Source organism: Etheostoma cragini, chromosome 4 (assembly GCF_013103735.1).
Source record: "Etheostoma cragini isolate CJK2018 chromosome 4, CSU_Ecrag_1.0, whole genome shotgun sequence".
Classification (NCBI taxonomy): domain Eukaryota; kingdom Metazoa; phylum Chordata; class Actinopteri; order Perciformes; family Percidae; genus Etheostoma; species Etheostoma cragini.
The window spans coordinates 3,425,301-3,444,964 of NC_048410.1; the positions used below are offsets into that span (position 1 = coordinate 3,425,301).

The 19,664-nt window shown below is 41.6% G+C and overlaps 1 protein-coding gene across 2 annotated transcripts in view; it reads right to left on the reverse strand.

The window, feature by feature from the left end:
• The window catches only part of iqsec1b (IQ motif and Sec7 domain ArfGEF 1b), a 139,590-nt gene that overhangs the window by 104,212 nt on the left and 15,714 nt on the right, over positions 1-19,664 (reverse strand). The window lies entirely within an intron of this gene.

Genomic DNA, 19,664 nt, shown 5'->3' on the forward strand with positions numbered 1-19,664 from the left:
TGGGCCTTAATCACATTTCATTCTGCTGCATATTTGCTATCCTGACAAACATGGTGATAAGAACGTCAGTGAGCAGAGACTACATTAGGCAAATGCTGCAAAAGCTGCTAAGAACTCATGTACATTAGGGTGTGAAGAGTGGGGGCAGAGTCCAAGTGGTGCTAGCCTTTTTACCATTAGGTGTCCCCAATATCAGATTTTCAGGGTTAATCATTTTGTCACTTCCCATAAATATGAGTAATTCCTTGTCTAATTAAATATTAATTATTGTAAACAGGAGTAAAGGCTTGTTAAAATACCAGCACACGCAACAGAAAATTGTGCTGGTTTTAAAGTGCTGGTCCTTGGTTTTTATAGGTTATCAGTTGGCCCATGACCCTCAGATGGTCTACATTCTTTGCATCATATTATGGATGTATGACTTACATATTCAAATGTTAAAAAAAAAAAAAAGTTGTCTTTTTGCATATTACTTAATTCAAGGAGGGCTAGGGAATTTTTCTTCCTGACTTTTGTTGGTCCTTATGTGAACAAAAATAAGATAAAGGTAAAACACAGCAACACACAGGCCAACAGGCCCATATTAACTGGTGAAATGCCTGAGCATCTAATGGACCTGTCTCAGGAGAAAGAAAATGGAGTTGCTTGTAAAAGAAAAAAGAAAACACTACCTAGTAGGAGCAATTCAGCTGACTGACACTACAGAGCATGTTTGGAAAAGAAGGCCTTGCATTTTCTCAGTTTTTACTGAGCTGACCTTTTCTCTTTTGAGTTAAAACGTGCCAAGGCAGCAGATGAGCGGATGCTGGTTTTAGAGAATATGCACCGACAGTATTTCAGCCGTGCCTTCCATCTCCAGGCTGCACATAAGTGAAGTTGTAAAGAGTTGCAAAGAAAAATCAATAATCGATTTGTTGTACACTATTAAATCAATTACTACTTACCAACTACTTTGATAGTCCATTGATCATTTTGAGTCATTTTTCATAAAAAGAAAGTCAAAATTCTGATTTCAGCCTGTTCAATGTGAATATTTTCTAGTTTCTTCACTCCTCTGTGCCCGTAAACTGAATATCTTTTAGTTATGAAAAAAACAAGACATTTAGGGATGTCATCTTGGGCTTCAGGAAACACTGATTGAGATTTTTATTACCATTTCTGACCTTTTGTAGACCAAACAACTACTAGATTAATCGATAATAAATTAACAGATTCATTGACAATAAAAATAATTAGTCAGTTGTTGTCCTAAAGTTGTGTATCCTCCTGGACTATGTAAGGCCTAATCAAGGGAGGGTGGAGCCAGCCATACTTTTGTGTGATACAAAACAGGCTGTATTTATATAGCAGTTTTCTAGTCTTAACAACTACTCAAAGTGCTTTTACATAGTACAGGAACCATTCACCATTCACACACTGTGGCCGTACAAGGTGCCACCTGCTCATCAGATAAACCACACACATATTTACACTCCGATGGCATAGCATCGGGGGTCACCCGGGGTTTAGGGTCTTGCCCAAGGACACTTCAACATGGGACTTCACGGCCAGGGATTGAACCACCCAACTTCCAATTGACAGGCAACCCCTCTACCACTGAGCCACAGCCGCCCCACAAAAAAAAAAAAAAAAACACACAGACAACAAAAGAAGGCTGAAAAAAATAAAAAAGACAGGGGGCGGGCAAATTGCTTAACAGCTAAATAAAATGCTGCCCCATCACTCACAGCAGACAACATGACTGCGGAATATCCATTGCATGTATGACAGTTGGCTGCACGTTCCTCCCAGGAATACACGCTGTGCAGAACAGGCTGAATGATCCTTGTTGCCATTACAAGGCGGATGGAGGTGCTGAAATATCAATCACAGGCGAGGCCTTTACAGCAGTTGTCATGACAATAGTGATAGGTGAAAGCATCCTCTCCTTCCCTCTCTCTGGGGACGTAATGACATTCAGTCCCACTCTACATGAACACAAACAAGAGAGATTCCCGACGCGGATGCAGGTCCCCGGGTCCCTCCCACGTGTTGGGTCTTAGCTAATGCGACTGATCCAGAGCCAGGGGGATGTTTTCAGTCTGCTCACAGCCAGAGACAAAATGTACAGGGGGCGAGTTTGTCACTTTGATTAATAGTGCTGGATTGGTTGCTGCATGTAGTCGCATGGTGTACATTTGATTTGCAAAACCCCTCGCTTGACAGCAGGGAATGAGTTAACACTCCCAGAGGCCATCATCTTGTTTCTACAGTACAAACATCATGCATCTTCACGAAGGGAAAAGACACTGAAAGTCACATCTCTGGTCTGATCTCATTAGGAATTCCCGTCTGGGGAACTGGACTCGATTTAGCAACTCTGTCCTGTGCATTAAATGTCTATTAAATGTCTAACGGCTGTCGGCTGTGACTAAAAGGAGTCTACCATTCACTAGAAGTCTGAAAAAGACTGAGAAGATTGAAGTCCGACACCATCTCACATCTAAAGACAATCTGTCAAAATGTCACTGAGCCTTTTAGTTACAGACTAGAAGATTTTATAAGACTGGGGATTTTACAAAGTCAAAATTTGCAAAAATAGATGCGTACATAACTACGCAAAGTTAAGCACAATAATTTGTAGTTATTCAACGTAGTTTTTGCTGTGCGCACCACATAGACTGCTGTAGAGGAGCGCCATGGACCCCACAGGGAGGGGGTCAGGGTGGATGGGTGGGTCATAAAACACAGGACTTTCAAGCTAGGGTGTGGAGTTCACCTCCCGACAAAAAGAAAAAACACTGTCACAAGTCTGCGTTTGTTCCTTTGGAGTTTTAACAAACAACTTCTTTTTTTCTAAACTTAACTAGATGTCAATCAATCCAAATGTTTTGGTTGTGAGATATCCCGAACCGTGATTCAGAGGAGACACAGCATCATCATCAAGCAGCACACGTCTGGAGGCGTGTAATGTCTCTGTTGTTTCCCCAGTACTGCATCTAATCCTTGGGCAGAAGAAGTCTAATGATCTATTATGTAACAGGCTTGTAGGGAGTAGACAAGTATATCATGAGCACTGATGGACATGTCTGCTGGGATAATGGCACTCAGGTCTGCTTCTGGTCACATGGTAAACAATGGATACATCTGCTGTGTGCAACGGAAACATTGTGCTATCAATTCCAGATTAAAAACAATAGCTGCTGTTGGGTGGGTAGGTTCTGTGAAGTCATAGTGCTACAGCATCGAACCAAAGGCAGCCATTAGGACCCAGGAGTGGCGGCTCTTCCTCATGAGAAAAAAAAAAGCCTTGGGCTCAAAACAACAACCACACACAAAACACATCCTCCAGTAACTGCTCTACCCTGCTTTAGCCGTTTTTGGAAAAGACAATGAGTAGGCTATGAAGTGGCAATTTAATCTCAAGATTGTTCAGCTTGGTAGATGATGCACATGGCAGCTTATTGAGCGGTAGTTCTGTGTGACGAAAGCCAATCTGCAGATTGTGTCACGGTGTTGCTCATCACTGCTACATGCAGCAAGAATGACAGGCGTGAGGGAGAAGCGGTAATGGACAGTGTGTGTGAGTGTGTGTGTTTGAGTGAGTGAGTGATTGGAAGGAGAGTTGATCCACTCTGTGGTCCCTGTCTCCCTCCTCAGGCTGTCCTGCCCTCACATCTGCAAAATAAACCCTTAGGCAATGACACCTTTTATGTTAAGCCCACCCTGTTAGACTTCTGATACCCAGCACAAAACCGGATGGAGTGTTTCCCAAAGCCCAAGACTGCGTCCTCAATTGTCTTTTGTCCACAACTCTAAGATTAAGCTATTCAATTCACTGACAGAGGATTGAAGAAACTTTCAAAATGACACAAACTCAAAATAGCTTGCGATTAGTTGTTGAAAACTAATCGATTAATTGAGTCATCTTTGCGGCTCAAAATTCCAGAACTATATTTTTTTATATGTAATTTAATAAACAGATAGTATTAATTCATTAACAATAACTATGTTTCTCCACATAGTTTCCACATCAACTTATTAAGGTAACATATCAGTGTTGTGTTTACAGCTTGTTTCTGCTGTCCCCAAGTAGCAAATATTGTTTCTTAAAAGATCCTAATAAATGGGCACTTAAGTATTCTGGAAAAGGGCTGCACTGTCAGTGGCTGACCCAGTTAAACTAATACAGTCATCAATAATCCTAAATTCACATCAACAACACCTGCCATTTATTTTATTTAATTTTAAAGGATTTCTAGCTCATAAAGCCCCCAAAGTGTCCTTTTGAGGCTGTGCAAGATTCGCACAGTTACACACGTTTCATTGACTTTATGAGAATGTCCAGTCAGCACATTTCAACATGTTAGTGCAGTGTGCATGTTGTCCACAGCAAATGTCTTGCCTCTAGCTTTAAAATGATTCATTTGACCAGGGTGACCCTGCGTTGTCACTGATATCATTCGGGTGAATGGCTACATGATTTTATTAATGGTTTGAAACAGGCACGATTGTAAGTCTTGTTAATGTGTGTGCGTGTGTGTCCTGGTGAGAGAAAGAGAGCGCGTGTGTTTGTGTGTGTGTTTGAATGAAAATGTTTTTAGACCAACAGAGGGCACTGTGTTTTCACCCGAAATGTCACGTCCCACTGGACCCCTTGCTTCCGGGCAAAAGGACAGTGTCAACACATTGTTAATCTAGAATCTACTTTTATCCTGGCTCGCATTAGGCCAAAGACACGCGTGAATAATTCATTGTCAGATGACCTTACTCCACTTACCTCACCTCTAAAACCTGGTTGATTTATTATTTTGTGATCAAATGTTTTTATTTTTATTCTACAAATAAAGGAAAATCACAAACAAACCAGAGGCAAAACACTGGAACATAAAAACATGTCCCAGGGCCAAAACATACAGAGAGGAAAGACGTGAGGGAGGGGGGGGAAACACAAAAAGAACGCATCATAAAAAGTGACGTCCACAGCTTACTTAACACATGCAGAAACAGACATAGAGAAATCCATACAGAAACAGACACACACATAGACCGACACTAGACAGGGGACAAATCACACATACAAACAGAAGCAAATAGAAGTAAAGACTGTAACACAAATTCACCGCATAGATTTCAAAGACTCAGCAACGCTGAGTCAAGTGTCCAAAGTCTGTCCTGGGGCTCCATTAATGCAAGCCATGGATAGTTCCAAGTATACAACATCCAAAAAAGAAAGGATCCATGTAAGAACAGATAAGTCATGAGGTGGTTTCCAGTGGGTTGCAATAATCCTCTTAGCAGCTGTAAGCCCAGCAAACACAGCACGTTTTAAAGCTTTAGAGAGCTGGAAGGCTGGTGGGTCAAAACATTGACAGCAACAGACACAGTAACATTTATCAAGGTGGAAATTTTGGATGCACTATTGTTCCACAACTGACCAACAGGAGAACACTCCCAGAACATGTGAAGATATGTACCTTGAGCTTTTAGTGCACAGAAAGTGCATAAAGGGCTGCTAATTATTTGAATGTGGTGCATTTCCACGGGAGTGAGACGAGTCCTGTGAATCTGCTGATGGTCTGGATTGAAGACACTTCTGGAATGTTAGACCATACTTCAGGCCAGTCGAGATCAACACTCAGGCCTGGGCAATCGCATTCCCAGATCCTCTCAATCGGAAGGGCAGAGCGACCATATATCACTAAGGACGGATAGCGCCCGGCTACAATACCACAGTGTTTAGGCTGCACAGTAAATAACTTCCGAATTGGATGGACGTGCAAAGGCCTCCGCCAGGGGACACCGTATGCCTGAGTGCTGACCTTAACAGAAGGTAAAAGAAGAAAGAGGAGCACGGTAGACGGTAGCCTTGTGAAAGTCAGAGAAGAGAAACAAGCCATCCTCACCAAAAAGGTCTTTTAGACGATGAACTCCACTTTTTTCCCACTGTGGGGCTGTTATCGGCCTCCCACCAATCAGGAGTTTGCTTCAGCTAATCTCCAAGTTTTGATAAGATGAGCAATAATGGGGCCAAAACTGTTTATTAGAAACTTTGGCAAAAAGAACGCCATGGAGTCACCAAGGCTCTGTCAGAGCACTTTCTAAGGTACGCCAGCAAACAGACACATCTGGATTAAGCCAGGTAAGGAGGGGTCTTAACACAAAGGACCACGAATTATCTTTAACGTTGGGAACTGAAAGGCCACCATCCTCTCTTCTCTTCTGTAGAGTAGACATCTTAAGTTGCGGACTTTTGCGTTTCCAGATGAGTTTGGAAACTGCTGATTGTAATTTACGCCAGTAGCGAGCAGGATGAGAGAGAGGTAGCATCAAGCTCACAAAATTGACCCTGGGTAAAACGTGAATTTTAACCGAGGCAAACATGGGCGCAGGGGCATTTGCTATTGAAACGACGTGGGCGCTAAATGGGAAATTGACGACTGGGTCGGTCTCAAACTAGCAGACACACTTCCGTTGGGCTTTGCGCCGCGCTGGGTGCAAGATGGGGCCCTAGGTTTGAACAGATTATGGATAATCTACAGTCTGTTGTTTATTAACATCAGCAACAGATCACATCAAGAGCATTTTGACAGGCTACTCTGTCATAATAAAAACAACTGGAGACATCGTACAAGATGATATATGGGTCTGATAACATTTTAATATATCAGAATCCAACCTAACAGGATGTGAGTGTTTCTGTGAATTCCGGTTTAGCCTGAAGGCAGTTGGAAACGACTGGCAACTATCCGACTTTGCATCGGCTTTTTGTTAAAGAGTTCCTGGCAGCTATGGGCCTGGTTTTAGGTGTGTGTGACTTTTCCTCACTAAATTAGTTCTCTGTTTGAATAGGTGTTGTGTTTGGCTTGTCACACGAAGATGGTGAAGTCAAAACTGTTGGCTGTTAATTATACCAAGCTGCTAATTACACGGCTTAATGTTAATCACTGCTTCAGATGCACTTCCAAATGCATGGGGAGAAACACCCATGCTAGTTTATTAAATTATCAGTGGCAGTAAAGACGTGAACCTTCAGTGACGCGTGACAGATCAAATAAACTTGAACAGTAATGTATGCCAGGGTATGACGCCACACACCCTAATAAAATTATTCTTTTTTAAATCGATGAGGCCTTGAATCCAAAACCCACAAGACCAACATGTCAGTATACATTTTGTCAGGCTTAAATTCATTCATGTCACACTTAGAGTTGTATATCATCATGTGCAGAGACCTTCACTTTTATATGTATAACACGTGTAAGATGAAAGCATTTTGTTGAGTAAAATATATATAAGAAATATGATTTGAATTTAAAAGTAAAGAATGTGAGCAATAAATTGGTGCTCAGTAAGTGAGATATGACCGTGTATTTGAAAATGGAAAAATATATGTATGTTTTGATCGTGTTACTTGCCCACAATGAATTATGGCTTGTTCGTCTGTTAATGGAGACACATAACCTTATATGCCATATGATTTGTTAACACAGAACAGTCTGAGCAGCGGTCAATGGAAACTGTTTGAGAAAGGGCAGGCACACCTGCCACAAAATACCTGGCAGGTGATTGGCTGAACCATCTGTCTATCACACCCACCACTGTGGTTTTGAACAGACAGTCGTGGCTGTCACACACACACACACACACCTAAACCACGCCTGTAGCTGCCAGTAGCTCATCACCACACACCGATCTGAACGGTCCGCTGCTGTTCAAACACAAACGCATTCCTCGAAAGTTGGAAAAGATGGATTTTCGTGCGATATATGACAGTGTTGTAGTACTCGAGACAGGTCTCGGTGTCTCAAGGTTGGCTCAACTGAGTGGCTTTGTGATGAAATGATTTTGTACTCAGCTTCGTGCATTTCTAGAGAAGTAGTCCAAGGACGTTTGTGCAAGATGATATATGGGTCTCAAATAATGCTCTTTGATGAGCCTGTCAAACCACTGCCATCGCCCTCGCTTCAGTATATACACACTATCACCATATGCTATTAATGTCATGTCACAGCCAGACAACAATGTGATGATGATTAAAATGATACTAATCGAAAATAGCAAATGGTGGCCATTATCATTACAGTTAATTATCTCCCATTCCACTCCACACAAAGCGCTAGGCCCCTGTCGCAGCCGAGTGAACAAAAACCTGGGTCAAAAGAATGGAGGCTGCGTCTCTGCAGGAGGCATTACTGAATATTTCCTTCTGATTCTCACAGCGGGGGGGTGTTCGGGAACTGGAGATGCAACCCAAATTACATCCTAAACTTTTTTGCACATTCATTAACATCTTTGCACATCCTGCACTTAACCTAAAGCCTTTTTTTTAACCCTCTGATGTCTGCTATAGATAATAGAACAGATTGAACAGTCTGGTAAGTTCAGAAAATTACATCACTTTACTGTAATACATCCTTTAAAACCAGGTAAAGACAACACTTACCATATTACGATATTACGATCTATCCAAAATCTAAGATAATATCTAGTCTCAATTTGCGATATCGAGACAACATCGATAGATTGCCCAATATAGGGTACCAGTCTGTGATAGTCCATCGACCTCTGATCCTAACTATTAGTGAAAAATAATTCTAAATTTCTGCTTTTTTAAGTAAAAAATTAGGTAAATTTTTATATAAATGAGGTGTACTCACAATATATTCCAAAAATAAGTATATAACTAGTGGCAATAGGTTGGAATAAAGTTGGCTAAAAAGATATAACAGAATTGGATGATCATTTTTACCTATGCTTTATAAACAGGCAACACAGACGGGTTCAATTTTGACCTTTTAACAACGGAAGCCGGTGTTGCAGGGAAGAGACATCCATTACTGCTTTGAGAAGAGGAGAAACAAGAAATGTGTTTGTAGCCGTGTTCACAGCAATCAGTCAACAGATTGCATGAACTTCAAATTGAATCACAATTGAACAATGGCCAAGGTTAGTGCAAGAACATCATCTTGAGTAGATCTTATCCAGTTTGCCCTTGACTCCGGCCCTCTGGCACTCATGGACTCTTGGTGAGAGATGGGAAACGTCATTGCTTGCCCAGTAACCCTGTCAAACTATCAATCTGGCCTTCAAGGGTGCTCAGAGAATGAGGAATACTCTTCTTTTTTTATTGCTGCTTTCCACCAATGAACCTGACTTCACCCCTCCAAAGCCAGATGAGCACGAGTAAACAAGATGAGACACTACAATATGCAAAAAAGCACCAGTATTATCAAAACTTTGGATTTCTCAATGTACTAAAGTGTGGTGCATAGTAAGAGTACTGTGTCTTTCTTAGTGCTTTTAAGCGCTAAGAAATGGATTTAACTGTTATGGTCTTTTCCTCTAACCATGGATTAAGAGTACTGGTTGCAGCGTTCTAGGCGGAGACCGGTTCATTTCTTGAAGAGTTGTTCAGTGGCGCAAAAAAACAAAAACAGTTCTACGTGTAAAAAATACCAGGATGATCGGTGCTGCTTTCGCACTGTGTGGCCCATAAAGCAGACACACTACCACTAGACTACTACTACTAGACCTCTGCCTGGGTTGTGTGTATTTCTCTATAGTAATCACAATTCTGTTGGGCAGCGCTAAGTTCAGGACGCAGCAACGGTGGCTCTGCGAATTAGTCTCAGGAAGGAACTTGTTCTGGTCCGTTTGCACCCTGCAAAATAAACATGCCACATACAAAGAAAAGTTAACTGTTCACACAATACAGTAAGGTGAACTATTTAAATGAGCTTGATACATGGTTAAAGGTGTCCCCAAAGGCTGTATCTGAGTATCTTTTATATAGGCCTTAGTGGTCCCCTAATACTGTATCTGAAGTCTCTTTTACATAGGCCTTAGTGGTCCCCTAATATCATATCTGAAGTATCTTTCCCAAAATCCAGTCTTGGTGCAGAATTACAGCCACTAGAGCCAGTCTCTTTTTTTTCTTCAAAACTTGCAATTTTCAGCATGTAGCTTGCTAGCTCGAAGGTTGTTAGACCAGAGCAACATCACCAGGGGCCCAAATGGCTAATTTCTGATAGTGAAAGGAGTCATTCTGCAGGGGGTTGTGACTTATTTACAGACGTTTTTTTTTCCACCATTTGCGATAAGTCCACGGAAAAAAGTGTTTTTGGGCCTTCCAAATATAGTAATTCAATAGTTCAATAGAAACCCGTGCTCAAACACAAAGAGGTCACACTGTGTGCATCATATTTCAGCTGCTGTGAATCAAAACAAGTGATGTAGGTTACTGAATACAGAACATTAGTAACTGTTTTCTCTTTTCCTCTCTGAGCATTACTATAGATGGCAGAACTGTGCTGGGAATGAACCAAGCACACCATCATTTTGTTCTTCCTCTCTGTTCTTTCTCTTTGTTTTTCTATGCACTGCTAACCCAGACAATAAACAGTTTTATAAATCTGTGCGTAACTTCTGCATTCTTCTCTTGAACACTTATGCAGCTCTAAGTAATCAGGCAAAGTAGTTCCAGTAATCGTCATATTGAAGACATAACGCAATCAAAAATCACAGCACACAGGCTTCTAATCTGGACGCTTTTACTGAAAAAGATAGATGCTTCAAAACAAACAGCAGACAAATCAAACCAGATTGCTTCTCTTGTCTTACCATTCACAACAACCCGTTCTCATTACCAACTCGTCAAATACTGACACTTGTTGGCTCTCAGCGTCAGATACCAACAAAAAAAAATCACCCTTTAGCGTCTGTATGGAACGCAACTCCTGTGTTTAAAAAAAAAAACTTTTAATTTATTAAGTCTGGTGGCTTTGAAGAGAGCTGCCCAGTATTTCACTGTTGGGTTTAAGGAGCATCTTAAGCAACAGGGAGAGCAGTTATCCTCCCAGCACTCAGCCATAAGCGAGAATAACTGCTGACAGCCACTATTTTGTTTAACCGCAATGAACTGCTGAACAGCTGGGGTCTGTTGCTTGTCCAGACATCCCACAATGCAGAGCCAACATGATAAACTAATATTCCTCCAGAGAAAACAGTGCACACAGTGTGTAGTGATATTGCAGTTATTATCCAAGTATTAGCGTGACTGTAATGTTGATACATTTTCTCTTGTACTACAGCCTAGATAGGGCTAATTGTATTCTGCTGAACTTTCTGTTTTTCTGTAAATTTACAAGGCTGTGAGCACCATATACCAATTTCTATTACCTCCAAATGTATGTGATGTGAAAGAAATCTCACAGAGTACAATCCAAACCTTCATTGTGGCTAGATACTCAGAGGTGAGCGAGGAATTATGTTTTGAAACTGAATTGAATTTATATTTTAGCCGTTTGTCACGGAGGAGGTCACATGCCAAGGAATCAATAGAAATCCACTAGATGAAGGCTGCTATGTCCTGGTGTCTCCCTTAGGGGCAGCTGGCTTCAAATGATGGACACACCCAGGGAACAAATCCATTGTTGCATTTTATTGTTGGAATTAAAACCACATCAGAACAAAATAATGTTATTCTCCTAATCTGATGCTTAAACATCAGACATTCCACATTTATTAGTTTTTATCTTTCCATTTTGTTTGCATCCATGTCCCAGAAATGCTTGTTACTAACCTAGCTCTGGGGAGTCATTCCCCAGAGTCCTTATGTTTTTTTTTCCCCAGCATGTTTCCTCGGATCAGGGAGGCTCCAAAATCATGGTTGCAGCTATCACCATGGTCCCGCTACACGTTCTGCGATGCCATGTTCATCCTGTTACGCTCTGCTGTGCATTGTAATGCCGCACAGTGCCCTACTATGCCATGAACTACAAAGAACGACTACAAACTACAGTTTTTTGTGACTGTTATTGCCATTCTTCATTCTAACCCCAACCGGTCGTCAGACACCGCCTACCAAGAGCCTGGGTCTGGGTCCGGGTCTGGGTCTGTCCGAGGTTTCTGCCTAAAAGGCAGTTTTTCCTCACTACTGTCGCACTGTTGCTTGCTCTGGAGGAAACTACTAGAACTGTTAGGTCCTTGTAAATTCTGGAGTGTGGTCTAGACCTCCTCTATCTTTAAAGTGTCTCGAGATAACTCTTGTTATGAATTGATACTATAAATAAAATTAAATTGAAATTGAACTTAATTTTTCCTGATGGTGGTCCGCCTGTGCCCGCACCATGGTTAGCAAACTACAGAAGCATTTATGCTTCAGCTAAATATCTAATCTAACTATAAAGGACGTAATCTTTGCCTGCATGTGAGTGAATGCAGACAAAAATGGAAATGGAATGTTTTTATATAGCTTTTCTTAACAACTACTCAAAGAGTAATCATCAGATAAACACTCACACACATTTACACTCCGATAGCTCAGCATCTGAGGCAACTCTGGGTTCACTTTGACATGGGACTGCAGGGCCAGCAGTCGAACCACCAACCTTCAGATTGAGAGGCGACTGCTATACCACTGAGCCACAGCCGCCCCACTGTCACAGCGCCCCCGTCTGGCTGCCTGTCATCAGAACATCTAGAGCAAGTTTAACATCTTTTCTAGCCAGACGTCAAAGTCTCTTACAGCGGAAGTTTCCAAACCCTTATTCAGTTTCACAGGGCCTCAACGATGTTATGTTTTTCTTGAGAAACTTGAGAAAACTAGGTACACAATGAGAGGTGACACTGATCATTTTTGCATATGGCAGCCTTTTCTATCATATTTTGCAGACTTACAAGTCTTACCAGACTAAGTTCTGTTATCTTTTGCATGTATGCATATAATTCCAACTAAGCCAGGGCGGGGTGGGTGAGTTGTGTGCCTTATTTTATCATTATTTAATTTATTGTTTCTTTTTCTCTCGCTTTTATGTATAATTTTTTGTAATTTTGTCTTTTGTGTCTTCTGTTTAAAATCTAAACTGTACAAAATGTCTTTTTCCCAAACTTTTTTTCTGATCTCATTAAAAAAAAAAGAACATTTAGAGCACGGCTCATATGATCAACTTCACACTCGGCGGACCTCTCCAGTTGCCTTCCAGCTTCCGAGGTAAATGGAACGCACTTTGAGAGGGCCAATCAAGCCGGCAGGAGTGCACCTAAAGTGGTCTACTTTTAACAGGAGGACCAGATTGTGGAAGCCGCAAGAAAGTTTAGCTCGAGTGCACACACTCCACGGAACTTTCTCTGCATCTCTGGCTTGCACACCCCCACCTCCTCTCTCTCTAACACACATCTACACTTTATCGGCTGCCAGGCTGCCCATTCTGCTGTTTGGTATGCTGCTAACAGGGAATGATAGTATCTTCCAATAAGACTGAGGGTTCATTTTCATTCCAGCATGCGGATAGCAAAGTGAGGCCAGTGTGAGGCTAATATTGTGCATTACTTGCCATCAAAAGCGCTATTTACTTCTGCTCTATATCAGTCTTCCTCCAACAGCAGTCATTATCTTTCTCAAGTCATTTCATTTTAGATTAATTTCAAGAGTAATTTTGGAAACACAATTATTTTTGGGGGGAAAAGTGGTTAGGAATCTGCTCTGTCTCTTCTCTCTAGAATAGATATTATTGAATGTCAGACAATGGATTCACATTACAAAAGAAGGTTGGTGGTTTGTATTTATACCTTATGAAAAGAAAACCTCCCTGAACATACAATTATATTGCCTATAGTGAGGCTGTGTGAGTGTTTCTTTAGTAGAGTACCCAAATTCAGACGATTTGTTCCTCCAACATCTGTAAATGAACCTTAAACCAGACATACAGAATCACTGAATAAAATCAGCAACGCGTTCTCACTCCCAGCGTGTAAAATAACGATGCTTGGTCAGGTGCCAATTTATGACACTGGGTCGGGACCAAATTGCCGTAATTTTTCAATGTGCACGGTTTAAAAAAAATCACTATTTAACTGATGAGACAGGTTTAGGAAAAAAATCATGTATGGGGTTTCAAAATACACGCTTCAGTGACACGATTGAGACACGGATACCGGTCCCCTGGGTAAAAAGTCTTCTGTTGTTTGACTCATTGTAGAGCTAATGCTCTTTAGCGTACAAATGCTAAAGGTTGATTTTTGCATCGTTATCTGATGCTGAGAGTCAGAAATAAAATGAGTTAAAATCAGAGGTGTGTGCACTGTATCAGAGGTCTGGAACCAAGCTGAATGTCCTGGCAAATGCCAATGGATTTGACAAATTTTTCTTCCCATTTGTCTTCTGCACTGGAACATGCTCTCACTTCTTGCACGTCTCGGGAGACTAGAGAACAGCTTGGGTCTGAGAAACCAACTGTATGTGTGTTTGGTTACAGTTTGGCCAGAAGCTAGAGACGATCCCTCTCCCGACAGGGTGGGAACATGATGTTAATATTGACCCCACACACATAGTACACACACACAGCTCCTCAGCTGTGCCACTCTGCCTGCTGGACACTTCACCCTTAATCCTGCTGAATCAAGTCTGCCAAACTCAAGCTCACAGCCTGTCAGAAGATGGTTAAAATAACTTAAAACGTGTGTTTTTTTAAGAACATTCTTCGCATTTTTAAAGCCTGCCTTTAGTTTTCCTATTACGATGCCTGACATCTTAATGCTGACATTTTTCCCTCTTTCATTCGTAAATCCCAGACAGGATTACACGTGTGCTTATTGAATTAGAGGGACATGGCAATCAAGTTTTTGCTGCACTATACAAATCTATCACTACACCCTGTGCATTTAATAATAAATAAATAAAATGATAAATGTTGAGCAAATGAGAGCCTACATGATGGGAAAGAAGAGGACTAAGGCAGATAAAGAGAGCGTGCAGTGGCAGCAGTACAGCAGCAGAGCAGAAATGATCCCATTCCTTCTCAGTTTTAATATGAAGTGAACATGGAAACCAGCTGTCAGACTGCCAGCAAGATTTTTGTTGTTGTCTGAACTCGACACTAAGCAATGACATCTCCGCTTTACACATCAGGTCGTATTAAGATTTCACACTTAACCTGTTAAAGACAAATACATATGAGAAGAATATACCATATCGTCGTCTTACTCAGATTCTAGTCAGAATATGAGTCTCATACTGCTCCATTGGGCTGTGATTATGGGGCGTGTCACTGCCCAATGTAAGGCAAGTGCAGATTTGAGTCGCGCATGCTCAAATGTAAAAAGTTTATGGCATGATGGGTCATGCTGAAATTTGTGAAATCCATGAAACAATACTCCTTACAAACAATGACAGAAGATGGGAATCATGTCAAAAACGTTTTAGCTATCTATGATTGTTTGATTGTTAACGTTAGCGCAAAACGCCATTCCAGTGACAGCCTTTGTTGCGTTTGATTGCTAGCTTGTAGCTAAGCTAGCAGTCATTTCAAAAACGTTTTAGCTATCTTTGATTGATTGATTGCTAACGTTAGCTAAAAACACCATTCAACTGATTGCTAACTTGTAGCCAACAGTGAACAAACTTGGTTAAGTAGGTCCATTTGTATTGTATAGACATTACAGAAGTCTCTCTTGTTGCTGTTAACTTATGTTATACTACTGTTGCGTCTAACGTTGTATTCAGAGGAAAAGAGTGGATGACAGAGATGAATCATCTTTAGCCGTTCTTGATCTTTTTAGTTTTAACTGCGGACAGATCAGTTTCACGGTCAGACTGCTGCTGAGTTAACTATGGCAAAACAACTGGGACAAACATAATGACGCAAACGCGTCCTCTATAGCCTGCACCATGGCGCTCCCCTGTGGTATAAACATATACTCAATTCAGAACAGTACAGCCTCATATTACCTAACATGCAAACGGGGATATAATGAAGATATTTTAACACCCCCACTTGTACTTAGGTTACTATACTCTAAGCAAAAAAAACAGAATGAATGTGGACCCCTGTTATACATTAAGGTGATCAAACATCTTCTTTTGCCCGGACATGTCCACTTTGTTCTGACTAAGGCTCACACAGTCTCTCGTGGTACTGCGTCTGTCACTGGTATCGGCCGCCCAATCAGCATCACTGTAGGCCTGGATACCTACCTTCTCACTGTTGTTTCTCCTAAAACTTAACCCTTTCTCTGGGGTGCCTTTGAGATACCGTAGTACGTGCTTCACAGTGACCCACTACTCCTCTGTAGGCTCAGCAAAATACTGTAAGAACCTACTCACTACAAAACTTAAATCTGGTCTGGTACAAGTAGTCAGGTATATAAGACTTCCTACAGCCTCCCTGTACACTCTGACATCTTCCATCTTTACAGCATCTTCAGTATACTCTAGCTTTTGCTCACAGGGTGTTTCCCTAGTCTTACAGTCTTGCATATTAAAACGGTGCAGTATCTTGTTAGTGTACCGTTCCTGTGACATCTTTGTACACCCATCATCAAACGTTTTGAGTTTACCCAAATCTTTCATTTTAAACTTTTCTGCAAGCATCTCTTTCACATTTTTCAGTCTCTCTTTATTGCTTGCTGCAATGATCAAGTCACCGACCCATATGATTATGATCACCTTCCCTTCTTTTGACTCTTTGCCATAAACACAGGGGTTTGCTGGGTGTCGTGTGAACCCATCCTCTGTTAGACAATCCTGTAAAACCCTTTTCCAATTCCGCCCGGATTGTTTAAGACCATAAAGTGATTTCTCTAACTTATAAACTATGCCCTCTTTCTCTTGATGAACCTCTTGTGGATTGATGTAGATCTCATAGTCTAAGGGAGCGTGCAAGTACGCTGTTTTCACGTCCATTTGGTGCAGGAGTAAATTCTCCTGTGCTACTTCCTGTATCACCACCCTTACACCCGTCAACTCTGCCGTGGGTGAAAACGTCTCCCCATAGTCTACTCCCATTCTCTGGCTGTAACCCTTGGCGACAAACCGTGCTTTGTATTTGTCTTTTCCATCTACATCCGTCTTGATGGAATAAACCCATCTACCCCTCCCCCACTGTTTTCTTGCCTATTGGCAGTGCTGTCGGGGTAAAGGTCTTGTTCTCATTGAAGGACTGGATTTCTTCATCCATGGCTTTTTCCCATTCCTTTGAGTTACTCTGTACTCTGTACACTTGGCTCTAAAGCACTTTCTGGACTCCTACTGACCCCCTGTGTGATCTCACTAGTCCTGGTTCTCACACTGTCAAAGCCATTGCTTGGATCTGGCTCACCTGTGTCGGTTTTTCCTCAGCTGCCTTGCTTACAAACTTCACTAGCCTGTGTTTTTGTACTCTATTCGTGTCTGGATGACATACCAAATACACCGGGCTGTTATAACCTACAAAACGCCCCTGGTCACATCTGGATTCAAGTGATCCCTTGTCCTGTTTGTAGCGTACAGACCCAAACTTTTGCATTTTAGATGCATTAGACTTCTTGTTTTGTCTGTCTGTGAGTAAGACGTCTACTGTACGCCTGCTGCTGTTTGCCCTGCGTATCGCCATAGCTGCAGTAGGACACTTTCAACTATCATGCACACACCCATCTCAAAAAGAGTACGCCGACCCCTCTCTGCAGGGGAATACGGAGCAGACGTTTCATGTCTGATCTTGTTTTTCCTCAAGAGTGCTTGGAAATCACCGCACGTAAAACTGTTCCGTTGTCGGATATTATCCACCTCACTTTCCCATAAGGGGATACATCTGATAGGAACTGTACAAATATACGAATACAGTATATCGCGAAGTGACTCATGTGCAACTCACAGCTTCACTTGTCGCAATGGGCAGTGACAGGGCGTGTTTCAACTGAAAAGGCCTCTGACTCGCCTGGATAGACCCACAACCAATCAGAGCACCGGAACTCAACTGTTAACAGAACTCAACACCAACGAGACGAGGCCGAGACGGTGTATCATCTCCATAGCGACCACTCTTCGCACAATGCATTTCCGTCCTGATGTCCTACTTTAAGACTTTATTGAAGATATATAAATAATTAGTTTTGTGTAAATATAAATGTGGATAACGTTTGTGATAGTGAGATGCTTGCTATGGTAGACTTTCTAGAGATGAATCGTCAAAAAGACTTTTTAATTTTCTGATTCCCGGCTTCGTTCTAACGCCGCTCGGCGCTCCCTCTCTTCAGTCACTCTCTGCCTCCCTCCACCATATAATGTTGCCGTGCTTTTGAGCGTTCGTTAAGGCTTTGTCTAAAACTCTGCCATGTCGTACATCTGTTCGTAAGGTAGAAATTAAATGGATTATAGATCATTTTATTTGCTTAGCTCATGGCTGACTTTACAAGCTAACTTCTCTATTGGCCACGTAAACAGGTAAAGTCTCTTCTAAAACCAGTATCTGAAACTTGAACAGCTGAGTCGCAGCAACACCATCAGCTGGTTTGAGCTGAGCTGAGACAGGCTTTTAAAATTAACGTGCCGTCGATATCTTCTCTAACAGACGCGATGGCGGAAGCTACACATCTCAATTCACCAGCGGCAGCCACCTTTGTTGTAAAAGAATTCAACCCAAGCGCTCTTCGGTGCCGTGGTTGACCGTTACTGTCAATCATCCGGCCAACATCGGATAAAGCCCCCCCTGACAATTTGATTGGTTCAAACAGCTCTTGTTCGAGCTTAGTAGCTCCACAACGGATCAAGTCAAGACACAACTTCCCAAACTCAAATGTTGTGGCCGGGGCTACGTTTGGCGGGCATCCAGGCTACAGAAAGATAATAAAGCAATAGAATACTGTATGTGCCTCCACAGCTGCCTGCCACAGCTGGAAACAAGGTTTAATGAGAACAATTACTATTTAACCTTCATAAAGAAAATAAAAAAATAAATCTACACCTTTCTTTTTTTTAAATAGGTGAAAATGCCGATCCTGGATCATCACATAGATTTAAGGAAAAGGGAATTAAAGCATGTTTGAAGAAAGAGAAACAAGCCAAAAAAAAAGAGTTAAAGCTGCAGGCAGGGCACAAGACTTAATGTGACTATTATCTGGGTGTAGAGTGTAATGATAAACATCTATTTCTTCAGTGTGGACTTCAAATTAAAGAGCAGCCGTAGCTCCTCAGGCTCTGCCAGCCCGCCTAGTCTGAGCAGCCCATGGGAATGATCCACAGTAATGAAACTGTATTCTTTAGTTTAGTTTTTAAGAACTAATTGACTTGAAAAGTACAGTCTCACTCGCACTTTCAGCTCACACTATACCAAAACCATGTTGTTGTTTTTTATTTCATTTTCTGCTGCTTTATTAAAGGACTCATCATCATTATCTCACTGTTTCTACTCGACTTCATTTGTTTCTGTCTCCATCCTTGAGCTCTCAAACTACACTTACTTTCTGTAACCATGGTTACAACTGATCAAATATTCCAACATGGCAGTGATGGGGTTTTTAAACCACCCTCGGCACTAGTGCTTCAGGCGTTTCTTTGCATATATTTGGAAGATCGTAAAGATGTTCCCATTACGTGTCAGAGCCTAAACTTAGGCTACATTTACATTCATACAGATGTTCTTTGTAAAAGTCAAATCGTTTGCATGACACAGCTTGGATGTGGTGTGTGTTTACACACCCATATGCACTTATGTCAGACACACTGCCTCCCAAGAGCCTGGGTCTGACCGAGGTTTCTGCCTAAAAGGAAGTTTTTCCTCGCCACTGTCGCACTGTTGCTTGCTCTGGAGGAAACTACTGGAACTGTTGGGTTCTTGTAAATTCTGGAGTGTGGTCTATCTGTATAGTGTCTTGAGATAACTCTTGTTATGAATTGATACTATAAATAAAATTGAATTGAATTGAAT